The 20,538-nt window shown below is 48.7% G+C and overlaps 1 protein-coding gene across 1 annotated transcript in view; it reads left to right on the plus strand.

Moving 5' to 3' along the window:
* Positions 1–20,538, plus strand: part of LOC141728045 (uncharacterized) — a 621,306-nt gene that overhangs the window by 407,825 nt on the left and 192,943 nt on the right. The gene's annotated exons all lie outside the window — the stretch shown is intronic.

Raw genomic sequence — 20,538 nt, forward strand, 5'->3', positions numbered from 1 at the left:
TCCCATCTAAATTTTAGTTTCTTCTTTCAATTACCACATCTTTAATGACTAGAAATGTAAAACTTTCTCTTTTTGCCCCTGTTACTTTCCCTATATGTTTGCTCACACTATAACTTTTTGGAACATTTAATAGGCAGGTTCTCTCTGCCCCTGTGTCTATTATAAATTCCAGTTCTCCCACTTTTAAAGTTATCACAGGCTCCAAATGGTATTTGTCCCCCCCAAAAAAAATTAGAGCCTATGACTTATTTTTTTTTTTTATGTGCCCATTTCTTTAAAGATTTTCAGATCTTCCGCTTACTTAGGACCATTTTCCTTTTTCTCTCAGGTTTGCTTATCTATTTAGTTGGAGTTTCTTCTTTCCCCTGTAAAAGCTGTCCTTCAAAAACCTGTTGTTTTGGCATTTTGCCTTTGATATGCTGTCTCATATATTCTCTTGGTTATGCAATTACAATAACAATTCATGTGTTTACTCCCCTCCTCATTATTTTAACCCCACTCTGGAGGTCCAGTTGGCATTTTGTCTTCTCTGGGGGTCTCTGCAGATTATCTTTTTCTTCATCTTTTATTTCAGTTGCTCTGATTAATTGCTTTTCTTACTGAGAAAAATATTATTTTCATTACCAACCGCATCTCTTCTCAAGTATAAATGTTTGGGCCTAGAAGTTGGTCTAATTGTTCAGCTATGCCTATGGGATCCTCCAAATATCCCTTTTATTTATTTCTTTAAATTTCAGACCTCAGACAAAGTCAAAGGAGCGTTTACAAACTCTGATCCGTCCCCTCCTATGGGAACCTCTCTTAATGGAAACAGACCAATCCCTTTATCCCATTCTTTTTGGATTTTTATCTTTTATAGCCTTTCTGCTGTATTTTTAGGAAGAATCAGGAGAGGCCTTTCTTCTAACTGAACTTTTAGTGTTTCGATAAGGTGATTCCTTTAGAGAGTTCCCCTAGTCGGCCGGAGCTGTGGTTACCGAGGGAACGGATCTCAGGGCAGGACGGGGACACTCGGCCCAGCTCAGGGTCTGCGTGCTCCAAAGGCGGGGTCTGCAGGCGATATCGCCCGAGGGGATCGGCACAGCTCTGGGTCTGGGGGCTCCAAAGGCGGGGTCTGCAGGCGGGATCGCCCGAGGGGCTGTTCCGGTACAGGCCGAGCTGGAGCGGGGATCGCCCCCACGCGGCTCACGGTGGCTGATCCGGCAGAGACAAAGCTGGGACTGACCCCGGCTGCAGCGGCGGGAGCCGACAGAGTCAGGGCAGCCGGAGATGGGACAGACGGGACAGACGGGACCCCCTCGGTGCGGTCAGCGCGGTAACCACGGTGCACACGGCAGGACAGACCCCCAGCCCCCGCACGAACTGCGGAGCGGCCGCGGGCCAGGCGGCCGGACTGGGACAGACGGACCGGGACAGACGGACCGGGACAGACAGACTGGGACAGACGGACCGGGGCAGAAGGACCGGGACAGACGGACCGGGACAGACGGACTGGGGCACACGGACTGGGGCACACGGACTGTGCCAGAGCCGGCACAGGGGCTGGGAGGGTGGTGCGAACGAGTGGGGGAACAGACAGGAATGGATGAGGCAATATTTTGTTTCCAGCCTTATACTTTCACCGTATTTCTTTTATTGCCTTTCAAATATGTTGTTTTCTTGCAACTTCCCCCCTCCCAGCATATGGTATACTCTTTTTCTTCTGGATTAAACGGTTTTTACAAATAAATCTAGAGCTTAACAAATCTAAACTTCTGCTTGGATACTTTGAAATAGTCGACGAGCTAACTCACAACTTTTTCATGTTGCTTTTCTCATCACTTTTTTATTTATCTTTTAGCAAATTATACATCTTTCAGGTACTTGTTTTCTCTACTTCAAAAAATCTCAGTGCACTCATAGTTCCTTAAAAAATGATCGAACAAAGCCTGAGTATCCCACTGGGCTTTTGGATATGTGTCTTCCATGATTCCCTAGTAAGCATTTTATTATCTAATTGTGTTCCATCAAGATGTTTCTATTTCCCCGATTTATCTTGTTCACCACTTATCTTGTTTTAATTCCTTTTTTCTCTGCTTCCCTAAACTTTGGAATTTCCAATTTTTCTTCATTTGGAGTCAATATTTAATCTTTCAGCTCTGTTTTCTGCTGCATCTTTAGCTTCCTGATCTGCCAGATTATTTCCTCTTATTTCTGGGTCTTTACCTTTTGGCGTCCCTTAATATGTACTATAGCTATCTCTCATAGGTAATTTTAATGCCTCTAAAACCTCTAAAATATGTTTTCTCATGTACTAATCCTTTTCCTCTTGAATTAAGTAATTCCCTTTTTAAATTTTTCTTAGGGTATGTACTACTCTAAAGGCATTCCTTCAGTCAATATATAACTGCTTTCTTTTTTGTAAATATTCTAATGCTCTTTTTAAAGTATATAATTCACAAGTTTGCATGTGGGGTTTTTGGTTTTTTTCTTTTTGTTTTTCATCTATTTCTGCATACCCTGTATTTTGCAAGAAGTTGTATTTCTGTTTGTTAACATAACTCCCAAAGGGCTATCTTGGGATATTTCTGTTGATAATTTTTGCTCCCGCTTTTCTTTCCTGTATCCACCTTATTGGATTTCTGTCTCATTTTTCAATATTCTATTTGTCCCCTGCTTCTGTTTTTCATTTTTTACTAACAACTTTAATATTACTTTTCTTTCAACTACTTACACTCAAAAAAACCCACCTTTTTCTCACACTGCTTTTCAATACAATCCACCTCCCTCCATGGAGATATGGTAAGGCTTAAAATGCACAATCCACATTACCTATACTATCATTCATCTACATTCACGCACTTCTATTTCTCATTCACTTTCACACATTCCTTCACACTCTCAAGACACAAAGTGGATCTTTATTGCTAGAAAATCACGGCACCTTGTGGCCCCCTCTTCCGCTTTGGGGTTGACCTCCAGGTCTCAGTGTCACCAGGCCCCCTAAAAGGGCCCCGACTCTGCTGCCTCTGGCGTCCGTTCCCCTGTGAGGCTGTCTGCGTGTCTTTCACCCTCTTCAGCTACGGCCCTTCACATGCCCAGGGAACGCTAGCTTGGTTCGCAGGTCACTCACTCCTCTTTGGCCCAGAAGCCCCCACCTACCCGGGAGCTGCAGCCTGGTGTGCAGGTCACTCACTCCTCTTTCCACTGCCTCCCCCTTCCCACCTGCCCGGGAAACTGAGGCTGACTCTGTATGTGTCTCACTCTCACACACCACAAAACAACAATAAGGTACCTTTTACTTTCACATCACCTATTACAAGTTTAGGTGTTACTGGCCAGTCCCAGTGCTATTGGATATCCCTCAACCCAGCTGTGTTATCCAACCCCAGATGCTCTTGGGCAATTTTTCCCTCAACCCAGCTGTGTTGTCCAACCCCAGATGCTCTTGGGTGTTTTCTGTACCTCAACCCAGCCATGTGGTACAACTACAGATGCTCTTGGGCATTGTGCTGGTTTAGGGCAAATTTGTTAAAGAATCTGCAAAGGAGTGCCCCTCCAGAAAGCAAAACCCACACGGCCCCTCCCCCCAACCGGTTCGGGAAAAAATTCCTCGGAGAGAGGTGGAAAGAACCTGTTTATTTGACTGGCCCCGCACACCCCAGCACACAAAATGAACAATACCCGATGACACCGCTTTGAGAAAGATGGCAAAATAAGAAAGTCTCTTTCGGGGGGGGTGGTTGCTCTGTTCACAGTCCCTCCGGTGCTGGGCCAGCCGCTGCAGCCGAACCTTCGGTGTTCCCAGGTCCCAGTCCGGAGCAGGTTCGAGATGGTCACAGGAACAGGAGAGGAGAAACAGTCCAGGAAGCAATGTGGACTGTTTAGCTAGAACTAGCTAATAAGCAGAGGCAGAAAGCAGAGCAGAAGCAAGAGCAGAAAAAGAGAGCAAGCAAAAGCAGCAAGCTGAAGCTAGAAGTGAAAAAACAGTCTTAATGTACCGCTTGTCTCTGTGTCCTTGATAAGAGAAACCCAAACAAAACTTCCACTCTTCAGTGCCGGTCTTAAAGGCACAGAACAGATGAATGGGGATATACAAGCATCATAACGTCACCCCAGGACATTCCACCCCTTATCCCCATATCATTCTTACCCCACAATCAGATCTCCCTGAGGTACACATCGTGTTGTTCCATCTCTTTGCATTATCCACCACGTGCAACCTGGTCCCTGAGCAAAGACAACCCCACGAATGGGTTTGTCTGTACTCGAGGCAGAATTGATCCACACAGACTTCCCTAATAAACCTCTGATATGTACCACTGGGACTTTGTCCCCTTCTATTACATTCAGGGACTCAGACTGGGCAGGACCTGCTCGGTTGGTGGAACCTCGGGTGTTAACTAACCAGGTGGCTTTTGCCAGATGCTGCTCCCAATTCTTGAAAGATCCCCCACCCAAAGCTTTCAACTGGGTTTTTAGTAGTCCATTGTACCTCTCCACTTTTCCTGCAGCTGGTGCATGGTAGGGAATATGGTACACCCACTCAATGCCATGTTCCCTAGCCCAGGTGTTGATAAGGTTGTTCTTGAAATGAGTCCCATTGTCTGACTCGATCCTCTCAGGGATCAAAGGCCATGACCTTTGATGGAGGACATGGCCGGGTGCCATGTCTCCACAGAACTTGCTTTTCCAGGCCCAGGATGGTGTTCCGGGCTGTAGCATGAGACACAGGGTAGGTTTCCAACCATCCAGTGGTGGCCTCCACCATGGTCAGCACGTAGCGCTTGCCCTGGCGTGTCTGGGGCAGTGTGATGTAGTCAATCTGCCAGGCCTCCCCATACTTGTACTTGGACCACCGCCCACCGTACCAGAGGGGCTTCACTCGCTTGGCCTGCTTGATGGCAGCACACGTCTCACAGTCATGGATAACCTGAGAAATACTGTCCATGGTTAGATCCACCCCTCGGTCTCGTGCCCACTTATAGGTGGCATCTCTGCCCTGGTGGCCTGAGGCATCATGGGCCCATCGAGCTAGGAATAACTCTCCCTTATGTTCCCAATCTAGGTCTATTTTGGACACCCCTATCTTTGCAGCTTGGTCTACCTGCTCATTGTTTTGGTGCTCCTCATTGGCCCTACTCTTGGGTACATGGGCATCTACATGGCGGACTTTCACAGGTAGCCTCCCTACCCTGGTAGCAATGGTTTTCCACTCACCAGCAGCCCAAATTGGTTTCCCTCTACGCTGCCAGTTAGCCTTTTTCCACCTCTCCAGCCATCCCCACAGAGCATTGGCTACCATCCATGAATCAGTGTAGAGGTAAAGCTTTGGCCACTTCTCTCTCTCAGCAATGTCTAGGGCCAGTTGAACAGCCTTGAGTTCAGCAAATTGGCTTGATCCACCTTCTCCTTCGGTAGCTTGTGCAACCTGTTGTGTGGGGCTCCATACGGCTGCTTTCCACTTCCGGTTCATCCCTACGATGCGACAGGAACCGTCAGTGAAAAGAGCGTAGCATGTTTCCTCTGGGGGCAGTTGGTTATAGGGAGGAGCCTCTTAAGCACGTGTCACTGGTTCTTGTTCCTCTTCATCTGTGACACCAAAATTCTCACCTTCGGGCCAATTTGTAATGACCTCCAAAATCCCAGGGCGATTCAGTTTACCTATACGGGTGCGCTGAGTGATGAGAGCAATCCACTTGCTCCATGTAGCACTGGTGGCATGGTGAGTGGAAGGAACCTTGCCTTTGAACATCCACCCCAGCACGGGTAGTCCGGGTGCCAGGAGGAGTTGTGCTTCAGTGCCTATTACCTCCGAAGCAGCCTGGACTCCTTCATAGGCAGCCAGGATGTCTTTCTCTGTTGGAGTATAGTTGGCTTCAGACCCTCTGTAGCTTCGACTCCAAAATCCCAGTGGTCGACCCCGAGTCTCCTGAGGCACCTTCTGCCAAAGGCTCCAGGACAAGCCATGGTTCCCGGCTGCAGAGTAGAGCACATTCTTCACCTCTGGTCCTGTCCTGACTGGGCCAAGGGCTACTGCATGAGCAATCTCCTGCTTGATCTGGACAAAGGCCTGTTGCTGCTCAGGGCCCCACTGGAAATTGTTCTTCTTGCGGGTTACCAGGTAGAGAGGGTTCACGATCTGACTGTACTCAGGAATATGCATCCTCCAAAAACCTATTGCACCCAAGAAAGCTTGTGTCTCTTTCTTATTGGTGGGTGGAGACATTGCTGTGATCTTGTTGATGACATCTGTAGGAATCTGACGCCGTCCATCTTGCCACTTCACTCCCAGGAATTGAATCTCACGAGCTGGTCCCTTTACTTTGCTCTTTTTAATGGCGAAACCAGCTCCCAGGAGGATGTGGATGATTTCCTTCCCTTTCTCGAGCACTTCCGCAGCTGTGTTCCCCCACACAATGATGTCATCAATATACTGCAGATGTTCTGGAGCCTCACCCTTTTCCAGTGCAGTCTGGATCAGTCCATGGCAGATGGTGGGGCTGTGCTTCCACCCCTGGGGCAATCGGTTCCAGGTGTACTGCACTCCCCTCCATGTGAAAGCAAACTGAGGCCTGCATTCTGCTGCCAGAGGAATGGAGAAAAATGCATTGGCAATGTCTACAGTAGCATACCACCTTGCTACCTTGGACTCAAGCTCATACTGGAGCTCTAATATGTCTGGCACGGCAGCACTCAGTGGTGGAGTCACTTCATTCAATGCACGATAGTCCACAGTCAATCTCCATTCTCCTTCAGATTTTCGCACAGGCCAAATGGGGCTGTTGAAGGGTGAGTGGGTCTTGCTGACCACCCCTTGGCTCTCCAGCTCTCGGATCATCTTATGGATGGGGATCACAGCATCTCGAGTGGTCCTATACTGCCGTCGATGCACTATGGAAGTGGCAATTGGCACTCGTTGCTCTTCTCCCGTCAGGCATCCTACTGCAGATGGATTCTCAGACAACCCAGGCAAGGTGTTCAATTGCTGGATGCCCTCTGTCTCTACAGCAGCTATTCCAAATGCCCATCTGAGTCCTTTTGGGTCTTTGAAGTACCCACTTCGAAGGTCGTCTATGCCCAAAATACATGGGGCCTCTGGGCCAGTCACAATAGGATGCTTCTTCCACTCATTTCCCGTTAGGCTCACATCAGCTTCCATCAAAGTGAAATCCTGGGATCCCCCTGTCACACCAGCAATAGAGACAGACTCTGTCCCCACATGTCTTGATGGGATTAACGTGCACTGCGCACCAGTATCGACCAAAGCTTTATACTCTTGTGGTTCCGATGTGCCAGGCCAACGAATCCACACAGACCAGAAGACACGATTTTCCCTGGCCTCTACCTGGCTAGAGGCAGGGCCCCTCTAAGCCTGGTTATCATTCTTTCCCTGGGTGTATGTTTTGGATGTTCCTTCGAGGGGATCAGACATGTCATCATCATCATACCTGGCCGTTCGGCTACGGGCAACTGGAGCTGCTTTCCTTCTAGTGGCTTCCTTCAGTTCACGCACCTGTTGAGCCAGAACAGCGGTAGGTTTCCTATCCCACCTTCTCATGTTTTCCCCACAATCATGCAGGTAGAACCACAGCTCAGCTCGTGGGGTGTATCTTCTCTCACCATCTTGAAAACGTCTGCCTTGGATACCGGAACCTCGGATCTGTACTGCTGAAATTTGGAGAAGGTCATCTTTAATCTCCTCTCTAAGCTTCTTATGGTTCTCCTCTATCTTATTCTCTAAGTTCTGCAGATGTGCTTCTACTGCTGCGATTCTGGCATGTGTTGGGCCATGTACAGCATCTGCATATGCTCAGAGCTTCCTTGCCTTGTCAAGCACAGTCTCACCCCTCTCATCAGGCATTGGATCCCTTGCTCTATTGTCTTCCACTGAGTCTGCTGCATATAGAGATCATCTGCACACAGGTATCTTTCTGCTACACTTCTTAGGACCCGTTCCCAGAGGCTGTGAGAGTTAGCCCCCCTCATCATTCCTTGGTCTATGACAGAATCCTGTGACAGGGATCCCAAATGCCAGGCTTCAGTGCCATCCAAAATTGTACCCTCGCCTGCAGCATCCCAGAGACGGACCAGCCAACTAATTATGGATTCATCAGACCTTCGAGTGTAATCCTTCCGTAGGCCACAAAGGTCCTTCAGGGAGAAGGACTCAATATTGGCATCTGATCTTGCATCTGCTGCTTTGACTCCTGACTTTACGTCAGGAGGCACTGAGGTTCCTTCTCCTTCATCATCATCATCATCATCATCATCATCCACTGGTCGATTGATCTTGGCTGTGCATTTCCCACTTCTAGTGCTGGTAGCAACAGCCATGGGTTTAGATGCTGGCTTCGAGCCTGGAGTGTTAGCTGCAGCCTGAGTCACCGGGACAGTTGCTGATTTATCTCCCTGCCCCCCTGCCTCTGTCTGCTGCCCTAGAGTATCTAGCAGTGTGCGATAAGCATATGCCAGGGCCCAGCTCACTGCAATGACCTTCCTCTCCTTAGGCTCATCCTGGTACTTCTCTTTCAGATATTTCCCCACCTCAGCTGGGTTCTGAATTTGTTCATGGGGAAAATCCCACACTATAGGGTCAGAGAATTCCTTCAGGATTTGGCCCATATCCTCCCATTTCCCACACCACTTAGGATTTTCCACACCAGGGTTTACTCCTGAGTCAGGGGTCTCATCAGCCCGTCTAGAAATCTCAGCCCTCATTCTAGAGAAGCAGCAGGCTGTATAGAGGAAGGTTACCAGATTGAATACCAGGAAGATGGTTTCTTTAACATTGAGGGGAAACTGAACATCCTTCACTAGTGATGCAACTGATTCATAGGAGAAGGAGGAAAGCAGAGGCTGAAAAACCTCATTCCCTCCTGCTCCTCCTGCGACAAACTGGATGCATAACCGTAGCCATGAACCATTCATACCTGGAGCAGACCCCAGCATGTTTATAAACTTCTTGCACATTATTGCCACCAAACCCAGCAGGATAGCTATTCTGGTCACAGCCCCTCTGATGTAAAAACTACGTATTAGGGGCAATACTAAAGCTATTTCTGGATACGAAAATAAACCTAGGGACCAGAGAGGTATTAAAATCTCAAAAAACCCTAGGGACCAGAAATGCATGCAAACCTTCACCCCAACAGACATTATGAATCCAAAAAGCATGGCTATTAGCTGATTTAAATGAACACAGAGTAATAGCAGTGAAAATGCAGTCAAAACAGGGTTTTTCCACTCTCTCTCTCGCCTCACGTTTGGGTGCCAAAAATTTGTGCTGGTTTAGGGCAAATTTGTTAAAGAATCTGCAAAGCAGGGCTCCTCCAGAAAGCAAAACCCACACGGCCCCTCCCCCCAACCGGTTCGGGAAAAAAATTCCTTGGAGAGAGGTGGAAAGAACCTGTTTATTTGACTGGCCCCGCACACCCCAGCACACAAAATGAACAATACCCGATGACACCGCTTTGAGAAAGATGGCAAAATCAGAAAGTCTCTTTCGGGGGGGTTCTCAGTCCCTCCGGCGCTGGGCCAGCCGCTGCCGCCGAACCTTCGGTGTTCCCGGGTCCCAGTCCGGAGCAGGTTCGAGATGGTCACAGGAACAGGAGAGGCGAAACAGTCCAGGAAGCAATGTGGACTGTTTAGCTAGAACTAGCTAATAAGCAGAGGCAGAAAGCAGAGCAGAAGCAAGAGCAGAAAAAGAGAGCAAGCAATAGCAGCAAACTGAAGCTGGAAGTGAAAAAACAGTCTTATGTACCGCTTTCCTCTGTGTTCCTGATAAGAGAAACCCAAACAAAACTTCCACTCTTCAGTGCCGGTCTTAAAGGCACAGAACAGATGAATGGGGATATACAAGCATCATAACGTCACCCCAGGACATGCCGCTATGTCGTTTTCCACCCCAGGGATAGGCTGATTGCTTTTCGGGAATTGACTGGGCGGTTTCGGCCATGGCTGTTGTTGCTGAGAGAGTACGGGAGTTTCAGAAGCGGTCTGTGTAGCCTGGTTTGCTGAAGAGAGCGGCAGAGCAGGTAATAAAGCCAGGCTCGCCGAAGGAAACGGCGGAGCGGGTAATAAAGCGCTCTGTGTAGCCTGGCTTGCCGAGGGGGGCGGTGAGGCATGTAGTGAAACCGTCCTCATTGCAGGGGCTAACGGAATTCCCCTCTCCTTATCAAATTCCCTATCTTGGTCGAAATCTTTATTACGGTCATAAGCAGCAGTAGCCTGATGAGTAGCCTTCTTTTCAGCCTGAAACTGCAGCAATTCATTGTTAACGACCCACCATAATTTACCCCACTTTTTGGCAGTTTTATCGTCTTTTAAAGTAGCCTGCCATAATATATCACCGAATTTACGCCACTCCGATAACTCGTGAACCGTATGGGGGTTAATAAAAACTCCTCTATCATAACCATAAGCCAAAAGTCCCGGTAATTCTTTCTGTAAATCTATCCCTTTAATGTGCCTTTTCTGCAAAAAAGCAATAAAAAGATCATACGCGGCTTGCCTCTCCATACCTATAAATCGTAAGCGCTTTTGCAGTTCCTCAAGGTCATGGCCGCACGTTTTGGCCAGGCTCGCCTTTACAATCACCTAGAGCACGGCGCGTCTTGGCATCTTTTTTCTCCGCTTTTCTTTTTCGTGCTTCTGCTGTCCCGGCTGCTACGGAACCCGACCCAGTTTTCACTCCTCCGTGGTGCTTCGCAGTATCACGTTGGTTGGTTCACCATTTGATGAAGTGAAGGGAGACGACCATCTGATTGATGAGCATCGAACTCTGGTTTATTGATACAATCATTCACTTTTTATAACAGTGTTAATTAAGCTCATTCATATTGCAAAATCTGAGCTCATCATAGGTTACAGATCAAACACTAACCCGTCCTTTTGCTTTCAATACCTGTCGTTTGTTTATTGAAACCAAGATTTGTGTTCTCACCCTGATATGAGTGGTTCTCAAAACTTACTTTTACTTTCCCAAAACAGACAAAGATAGAATGTTCACCTGTTATGAAAAAACTGCCTGAGAACCCTGCTGTTTATAAAAATGTGCCTGAGAACTTAGTTATTTACAGAAGCAGGCTTGGGAATTGCTGCTTACAGCTGCCTTTTACTTTTCCATCAGCTGTACATTTTCATGGTCTCTTCTTTAAGCCATGTTTGAACCAAGCTCTCCACACTAAGATTTATTATTTGTCTGCCCGACCGAATTTCGGTCTTCAAAGCCACCACAGCCAAAGAGACAGCATTGAGCCCAGGATTGGCCCTGGGTGAACCTGGATCTGACCTCCCAAGTGTCAGAGTCTCACCTGTTCACAAATACTGTTTCTTGCAGTGAGGTTTTGTACAGCTTATTATGCCTGAGGCAGAGATGACCAAATTTCCTTTGTATGTCTTCACATGCATCGCTGTTTCTTTCCATGTGTTGAACTGGACAAACACTGGGTCCAGGTGTGTAGTCAGCAATGATAGAATCCGGAGAAGCCATGTATTCAGATGTATCAGTTTGGCACTGCTGACTATCTTGACAGATGCGATAGGCAAGGCGATAACTGCCCTTGGGTGGCTCCCGACAACTTGGGATAGCAGTGATCACTGCCCTGGAAGCTTCTATTCTTACGTTAAGGCATCAATCATTATCTTAACTTGTGTCAGGGAACTTGTTGAATCTAAATAGACAGCTGCTCCTGGCCGGGGTGGTCAGACACATAGATTTGGGATTTTACAATATTTTATACCATACATTAAGAGCATGAGTTATCCCTATCATATATTACAACTGCATTTGCATCTCCAGCATTGCTTTCAAAAAAAAAAAAAAAGCAGGGAAAGGCAAACTGTATAGCTCATGGTATTTTACAGTGTCTAAAACATGCAAAGTCATGGATCTTAGAGGTGAGATCCATTTGGAATTAATGGGATGGAGAAACAGTGCAAAGGGGAGCATAAAAATAAACAGAGTAAAACATCTTGGTTTGTTTCTTTCTGTTTTCATTTCCTAAAAGCTCTGTCAGATTTTCCAGAATCTTGTCCACAGTCCTGTTTGCTCTTTCCAAGAACCTTTCCTGGAGAACGAGGTGCAGCTTCTGTCACAAGATGTGCCACCAACTACAGCTTCTCTTGGCTTTCCACACCATGTGTGCAGCACGACTCTTGCAGCAAAGCAGGAGAAATGTTTGAAGAACATTACAGCTTGTTCTTTCTTTACTTTGTGGGCTGGGCACTTTTGCCATTGGTGAGGTTTTCATTGTTACTGTTCTACCCTAAGAAAACATGACGGACTGTTGGGAATTTAGCTGCTAGAAAATGGAAAAGTACAAAACCATGGCTAATTTCAAGTCCTGCACCTGTGTTGATAGCATATCCTTGAAGCTGAGCTGTAGTATAATAACAAACAGTGAAAGAGACATGAGAAAAGAGAAATGTAACCCCTAAGGAATAAGGATAAGTTAATGCTATAGTTTAACCAATAGATTGCTTGGCTTACAGAATATTCATAAGCTTATTATTTGCTGTATAAGTGTTTGATACTTTCTTTAATAAACTGGACCAGAAGGACCTGAGGGACCGGGACCGGAACGGACCTGAAGGGCCTGTGATGAATCAACTGGTGTCCTGGTCCCCTTCCTTCGACAACGGACTACCAGGAATTGTTAGGGAATGTAAGCCTGACTGAATGCAGAAAGAATCTCCAGAGCCCGCAGCCAGAAATGGAGAGCTGTGGGATAATAATTCCAACACCCCCATGGACAACTTGAAAGCGATGTAGAACATGAAAATGGGTTGACAGAGGGAGTTTGTTTCAGTGGTTAGTTCAGATGCTTCTACATCTCATGCATTGATATAAATCAAGAGTACAATCAGTTCATGAGGGGCATCAGAACAAGCTGGACCTCTCAGGAGATGACTGAAAAAATCTGAAAAGGAGAAATGCAGGGAATGACTTAGTGAGCTTTGCCTATACGAAGGATTATTTTTCCTGATAATTTCCAATCCATTCCATCTGCTTTTATCCTTACTAACAAGGCCATTTTCATCCCAGATTCCTCATGAAATGGGAAGCCTGAGCTTGTGGAAGTGGCTGAAAGATGCCCTGTTTCTCTGCAGGGATACTGAGGCTGAAGCAGGAGCCTGAGCCCTCTCTGGGGAAGCCTCTTCTGAGCTGGAATTTGTGCCATGCTGGGAGAGGAGGAGGAGGGGGAGAAGGCTGGTGCTGTGTGGCAGGAGCAGGAGGTTTGGGCCGCAGGACATTCCGTCTGCGCCGCTGCCCCGCAGTGGGCGGCCGTGCCCGGGGCTCTGGGCCTGGGCCTGCATGCGCTGAGCTCCCGACACTGCAGGAGCTCCCTGGGCTGGGCTCAGCTTCCCGCTGGGCCTGGGCAGCAGGCTGGGCTCCAGCTGGGATCAGCAGCAGCTGGAAATACCTCTGAGCATCTCCATTTGCTGCTGCATCTCAGGAGAAACAATGGAGTAAGTCAATAAATTCTTGTTTCCCTTTCTCCGGATTTCTTCATTTGATTAGATGTTCCAGAGGCAATTTCTGTGATGGCCTCTGTCAGTTGATTCTATTTCAGCAGCAGCAGCAACAGGGCTGTGTTGGGCACTGTAAATTCTGCCTGTGTGGCTTTAATTCTTCTTGACTTAGTGTTCAGGGACTTGTGAACATTTCAAGATCTGCTAATCATGATGCCCATGACTCACCTATTGCTGGCTGGGGGCCACGTACAAATCATCAACAGGACGGGACTGCTGAGGAACGTGTCTCGAGCTGTTTATTTTCCAGCATCAGTCTCATTACACGGTTATGAGAATGGGATGATGCCAGCAGCTCGTGTCCTTGGCAGAAGACAAAGAACTCAATGTTACAACTTCCTTTAAAAGTTTTTTGATCAATCCCACAAAGCAAAAGCATATTGACAGTAGTTCCATCCAACCACTATAAGCACATGGACCTTTGGTTAAACCAGTGCTTGCTTATTTAAAATACAATACCTGCTTGTGAGCCTTAAAACACAATGCACAAAGCTCAGGCTTAGAATTTCCTAATATACTTTTCTGCAGCTTAGGGAGTTATTCTACCAAGCATTAATACAAAACCAATGTTCTATTTGTCCTTACTTTCTACTTCTAATATAACTTTTCTGCTGACAAATCTTATGGCTACCGCTTAGCTCTAATCACAGTTCTGCTGTCTCTGAGGCCTGCCTTTTGAACCTTTCCCAAAACTCTCTGATTCTAAGGATTCCTAAATTCACTATCACAAAAGCACTCTGGGTAGCGCTGATCAAAAAAGGCAATTGCAGTTTTACAGATAATCTTTAAGTGGCAAGCAGAAGAGTGGAAAGAGCAGCCAGGATCACCAATTCCCAAGGCAAAGGCAGCAGCAGCATCCTGCTGTCACCTCAGGGTGAGTAAAACAGTGCTGAAAACAGCACTGGAACCCGATCCTTGCTTTCTCTGAGGGCTGGCTCAGGGCAGCACAGGCGGGCCCTGAGTAGTCAGGGCTGAGTGAGGGTGATTGCTGTCTAGTCCAGAATTGAGCTGGAAAAAGCCCTTGGGAGCCGAGGCAGGAGCAGGCAGGAAGGGGCCGGCGCTGCTGCTGCTCCTGGCTGGGAGCCCCGGCTGGGCCGGGCCGGCGCCCCCTGCGCTGCGGCTGCTGCTGCTGCCAGAGCCGGGCGGGACTCGGGGACAGGGAACGGGCACGAGGGGACAGCAAAGGCCTGGCGGCTGCAGGGATGGTGGCACTCGGGCCAGCGCCAGCACAGAGCTTCAGTCCGCAGTTAACCGAGGGAACCGCTGGGGAAAGGCTCCATTTCAGCCTTTCTGCACTCGTGGCTGTGAAAGGACTGAAATGAAAGGAGAACAAGCCGGGCCTGATCCCTTCTCCTTTGGGAGCTGCCCCAGGCCTGGGGCTGTGAGGGGCCATGATGGAACTTTGAGGGGTTTTAAGGGACTATGCAGAAATTTGAGGGGCCATGAGGTTCTCTGAGGGGCCATGAAAGGCTGTTGGGGACCTTGAGAGGGAGAAGGTGTCTGAGAGGCTGTGGGAGGCCAGGCAGCTCATGGAACAAAGGATTCATTACGACACTGTGGACACAAGGAGACTGTTGTTTGCAGTATGGAACCTGATGGAATCAAAAGTCCATCGTGACTTTCTGGGGCCTCATGGAACCATGGAGACCATTATGGCACTTCAGGACCCACTGCAACCAAGGGGCCATTGTGACACTGAAGGGCCTCATTTTAACCAAGGGCTTATTGTAGCACGGCAGGGCTTCATGGAATCAAGGGGATCGCACTGGGGCTCCATGAGACCATGGGGACATTCTGACTCTGGAACCAAGGAGATCATTGTGACACTGCAGAACTCAGTGGAACTCATGTAACAGTGAATAGCCCAGTGGAATCAAGAGGCCATTCCAATCTTCAGGGCTTCATGGAACTGAGGTGCCCTTGTGACACTGAGGGGCCTCTTGGAAGCCTGGAGACCATTATGGCACTTTGAGGCCTTGTTGAGTGTATGGGCTCTGCAGGGCCTTGTGGAACCAAGGAGCTCTTTATGATACTGCAGGGCCTCATGGAAGCAATGAGACCATTCTGGCACTCTGAGTCCCCATGGCACCAAGGGGCCTGTGTGCCACAGTCATGCCCTGAGGAACCAAGGGTCCATTGTGATCCTGGGGAGCCAAATAGAACCAAGGAACCATTGTGCTATTGTGCTATTCCATGGAAGGAAATAAACCATTTTTTGACACTGCAAGGCCTCCTGGAAGCAAGGGGCCATGGTGCCACTGCAGAGCCAAGGTGACCATTGTGGTATTGCTGGGCCTTATGGAAACAAAGAACTCTTTTGATACTATGGGGCCTCCGAGGGGCAATTGTGATGCTGCAGGGCTCCAGGGATCCAAGAACATGGAAAAGTTCTGATTGGTTTGGCCTGACTGGTCCAGCTGACCTTGGAATGTTGAGAGTTGCTTTTCATCTAGCCCTGGAGTTCTGTGCTTTCCTTCCTGTGGGAAAGAACTCTCCTCCTCCCGAGGTTCATGACTGAAATTGGGATTCTACCTCCATATTTGATAATATCCAAAGATTGTCCCATATGAAACCTGCCAGAACAGAGAGCTCTGGATGGCCTTGACATCTTGGGGGCCACCTCTCATCTGCCTTCAAAACATTGAGCAGCCAAGCTCTTCTTTCCATGCAAAAAACATCTTTCAAGTCCAGATGTCCATAGCCAAAATTGGGAATACGCCTCCAAAATTCTTTATATCCAAGGACAGCTCCCAGACAAAAGATGCCAGGACTGTCTAGGTTCCCTTGGCTTCCTGAGGGCCAGCTCTCATCTGCCTTTGAAACACTGGGGCTCTGTACTTCCCTTCCAATGGAAAAGAATTGTCCTCCTTTTGCCCGGATGCCCATTGACAAAACTGGGATTTGGCCTCCCAAACTCTGTCTACCCAAGGATTGCTCCCAGACAAATATTTCTAAGGGAAACGGGTCTGGCTGGCCTTAGCCTCCTTGGGGCTGGCTCTAATCAGCCTTTGAAACACTGGGGCTCTGCTCTTTCCTTCCTGTGGAGAACTGTCATCCCGGTGCAGGCACTCATGGCTGAAATGGAATTCCACCTCCAAAACTCCCCAAATATCCAAGGGTTGCTTTCAGACAAAAGCTGCAAGGACAGAGAGGTCTGGCTTGCCTTGGCCTCTGGTGACTCCCTCTGAACTGCCTTCAAAACCCTGGGGCTCTGTGGTTTCCTTCCTGTAGAAAAGAACTGTCCTTCTTGTCCAGGCACCCATGGCCTCAAGCACATGAGCACTGTACAGGGACAGAGGAGCTCTGTGCTCAGTGGGGTGGGGAGTGAGGACAGCAGAGAAGAGCCCTGAGAGGGTGGTTTCAGAGACGGTGGATCCTTTTGACATAATAGAAAAAATATAGAAAAAGAAAGAATTAATAAAAATGGCAGCTGGGGAGGTCCAGACTGGACAGCAGGAGAAAGAAATTTCCCTCCCAGGGCAGGGGTCTTGTCCAATACCAGAAGGAGTCTGGGTCAGTCCAAGGCTTTGTGTGGGCAGGCATAGGCAGGCAGGAGGCAGAGCTGTCAGCAAAGGGAGGGGCCAGCTAGGTGGGGCAGCTGGGGGATGAGTTTTACAACATGGCTTATGTGGTCCAAGACCTGTTCCACATTGTCAAAAGATGGCTGCAGCCTTGGGGATATTTAGTTGGCCAACACCCCTGTCAATCACTGTAACATAAGGTGACCAGAAGAGATTCACATAAGACCTCTCTCAGTAGTTTGGTTCCACTAAAGGGCAGAAGTTTATTCAGTATTGTTTTCATTTTGAAAGTAAGAGCAGTGATACTGGAGTCTTCTGTAGCAGGGGACATGGTATACCATATGGAACATGTGGACCACGGTAAAAGATGTTAAATAAATAAATAAAATATATTAAATTAAAAAATACATTTATAAATAAATAAATAAAACATTCCCAGATGTTCCAGGAGTGCCTCAGCCTCATGGTCTGGGATGAAAACTTATCACCATGAGTCAGCAGAGTGGGTTTCCAGATAGCTTTGCAGAATGGCTGGTATTACTGCCTAGTGGTACAGGGTTAATATTGGGGTGCAAGGAAACAGCATTTTTGAATTTCACTAGACTTAATTATGGAATGTTAGGGGAAGAACCAAAGAAGGAAAAGGGAGGGGTCAAGGTGGTTTGGAGAGAAATAGACAGAGGAAAATAAAGGAATAATACAATAAGTGGGGTCAGACATACTGACAGAGGCTAACAAATACTGATCAGTGTGCTTGTAAGGCCCTACCTTGCACCTGGTCCCTGTACTGTTCCACAGTACCCTGTTTCCTCATTTGACTCAATGTGTAATTTCTGACTGCTCTGCAGAGCCAGTGGGATCTGGTGGAGTCAGATGAAAAACCTTTTTGCACACTTGTCTGCTTGTATGAACATGTCTGTATGAGGTACCTGAAAAGTTGAGTGTCCAAAGGCCAGATAAGGGGTGATCCATATGGTGTTGATAAAGGTACCCTTTATCATGGTATACCATGATAACTTATCCTTTGGTGCTCAGTAATCTAAAGATTTATAGAATGTCTTATGGATAGGCCTTAGTTACTCTTAATGACCCATTTTTCCTCTAAAAATACAAATGACATCATGTTAGTTACAATTTCATGCATGAATTTCTTAAAAAAGAAGCACCAGAAGGCTGCAGGACAAAGTCATTTCCCAGTTGTCCTCCTCAGCTGTGTTTCAAGCTTCTGGTACAACAGTTGTATAATACATAATATGTATAATCCATGAAAAACACATGGATTGTAACTTGGTCCCCTCCTGGAGTGCTATGGTCATGAATGCCAATGCCTAAAATGATTCCTAATTATTTTTACCTTTGTATTAGATATTACACACAAAGAAGGACACTCTTCTGTTCAGAAAGGTCAGTTTCATTATAATGAAAACCACCAAAGGATAGTATAGGGACTTATGATCCTATATTTTCAGAAAAAAGGGATGATAATTTATGCTTTGGTGCTCTGTAGCCATCCATGTGGACAAGATTCCAATATGCCAAGGCATGTGTCCAAAAGCTACGGGGGGACCTGTTCCCAGTGCCTGCAGGGACAGAGGCGCAGGGCAGGGACACCGTGGGACAGCTTGAGCTGCACAGGGTACAGGGATGGGCAGCAGCTGCAAGACAGCCCTGCCAGAGCCAACTTGGGCAGCACTTTGGCCATGGCTGCTGGTCCTGGGCCTGAGGCCACGAGGGGACAAGTGACTCTTGCAGGCCTGGGGCCTCATTGCCTCCTTTTCCCTGCTCAGCAGCCTGGCAGGGGCTGCCCCATGCTCCTGCCCTTGCCATTGCACATCCCCACATGCCAGTGCCCATCCTGGGAAGAGCCCTGAGCAAGGAGGGAGGGACAGGATCTGCCTGGCCAGGGGCTGGGGCTCAGGCCTTGTCCCTTGGCATTCCTGAAACACATCCAGCTTTGCTCAGTACCAGAGACACCTTTGCCTTCTTTGTCCCCAGCTGTCAACACTGCCTCCAGTATTCTGCTCTAACTGGAATCTGGGGACACTTTTCCCAGTCGTGTCCCTCAATGGGACCCGTTAAAACTTCAAGAAACTTTGGAGTTTAAATTTAATTTTCAGTTCTTGAGAAGTTTTTGAAACACTCTCTGAGGGACTGAGTCTGATGTAAACAACACCAAATCCCCAAGAGGCTCATTAAAGTCCTTGTGCTGTGTCTGTGCTGCTGAGCTTTAAAGGAACAGCTCTTCCCAGGACCAGCTCCTCTCCCAGCCCAGCAGGGCTGAGGGCTCTGCCTGCAGGCACTGAGGGGACAGGAGCCAGGCAGAGACAGGCTGAAGGCAATCAGGATTGGGAAGACATTGAGCTGAGACTTCACTTGGGGAAAGATCTTCACAGCCCTCTACGTGGTGAGTTCTCTGTGGCAGAGGAGGAGGAGGAGGAGGATGCGCTGCAGAGTGGGGCTGCCCTGGGCACCATCAGAGGGACAGGGCAGGATGGCTCCTGCTGCCAGGGACGGGTGCAGGGGCTGAAGCTGGGGTGGCAGCCAGGGCTGCTCAGAGCTCCAGATCATGGCCAGCGCATTTCTGAGGGGACTTGCCATGAGCTCATTCAGGACAGGAGTTTCCTGCTTGGGTCTCAGATTTCCGGAGTCTGTGCTCCCACTTTTCCCTGGCTCAGCTTGGTGGCAATGGAAACTCAGCTGTGCAGGGCACAGCAGGGGCTGGGACTCTTAAACCATCACCCTGAGGATTCCTGGGCACCTCAGGAAGTGCCTGCACCTGCCCAGCCTCCAGACCCATGCAGCATCACCTTTCCATGGTGCCCAGGCTGGGGGAGCTGTTCTTTAATCCCTGCAGGGCCCAGCAGCTGCAGGGCAGCTGGGCTGGGCTGGGCTCTGGCAGCTCTGGCAGGGAAGGAGCCCGGGGCCACAGGAGCAGCTGGGGCTGGGACAGCTCCAGCAGCAGAGACGTGGGCAGGGAGGGAGGGAGGCAGTGCTGAGGGAAGCCCTGCTGCAGGGCAGATGTGGCACCTGCTGGGCCTGCCCTGCAGGGCAGACACTGCCCTGAGCAGCACAGCTCTTGTGTTCTCTCGCAGCCAGCACAGCCCTCAGCCTGGGGGCTCGGGGCCCTCAGTCCCTCCTGGGCCAGCAGAGCAGCCCCAGAGATGAAGGGCATCTCTGCAGCCATGTGCCCATTCCCTGCTGACCAGGGCCTGAGGGCCACTGTCCTGCCCTGCTGCTGCCTGGCAGGGGCTGGGCAGGGCTGGCCAGGGAAAGGCTTTTCCTCAGGCCCGGCTCTCTCTCTCTCCTTGCCTTGCCCAGGCGCTACTGGCATTGCTGAGGGGCTCTCTGGAATGCCAGTTCCAGCTGCAGGGCCAGGCTCAGCCCTTGGGCTCCTCCTGTGCAGGCTGAGCACAGCAATGGGGTGTCCCAGCTCCCTGTGCCCGGGCAGCTCTGGGCAGGGCAGCCTGGGAGGCTGGCAATGAGCCCACTCTCCTGGTTCTGG

Source organism: Zonotrichia albicollis, unplaced genomic scaffold (assembly GCF_047830755.1).
Source record: "Zonotrichia albicollis isolate bZonAlb1 unplaced genomic scaffold, bZonAlb1.hap1 Scaffold_83, whole genome shotgun sequence".
Taxonomy (NCBI): domain Eukaryota; kingdom Metazoa; phylum Chordata; class Aves; order Passeriformes; family Passerellidae; genus Zonotrichia; species Zonotrichia albicollis.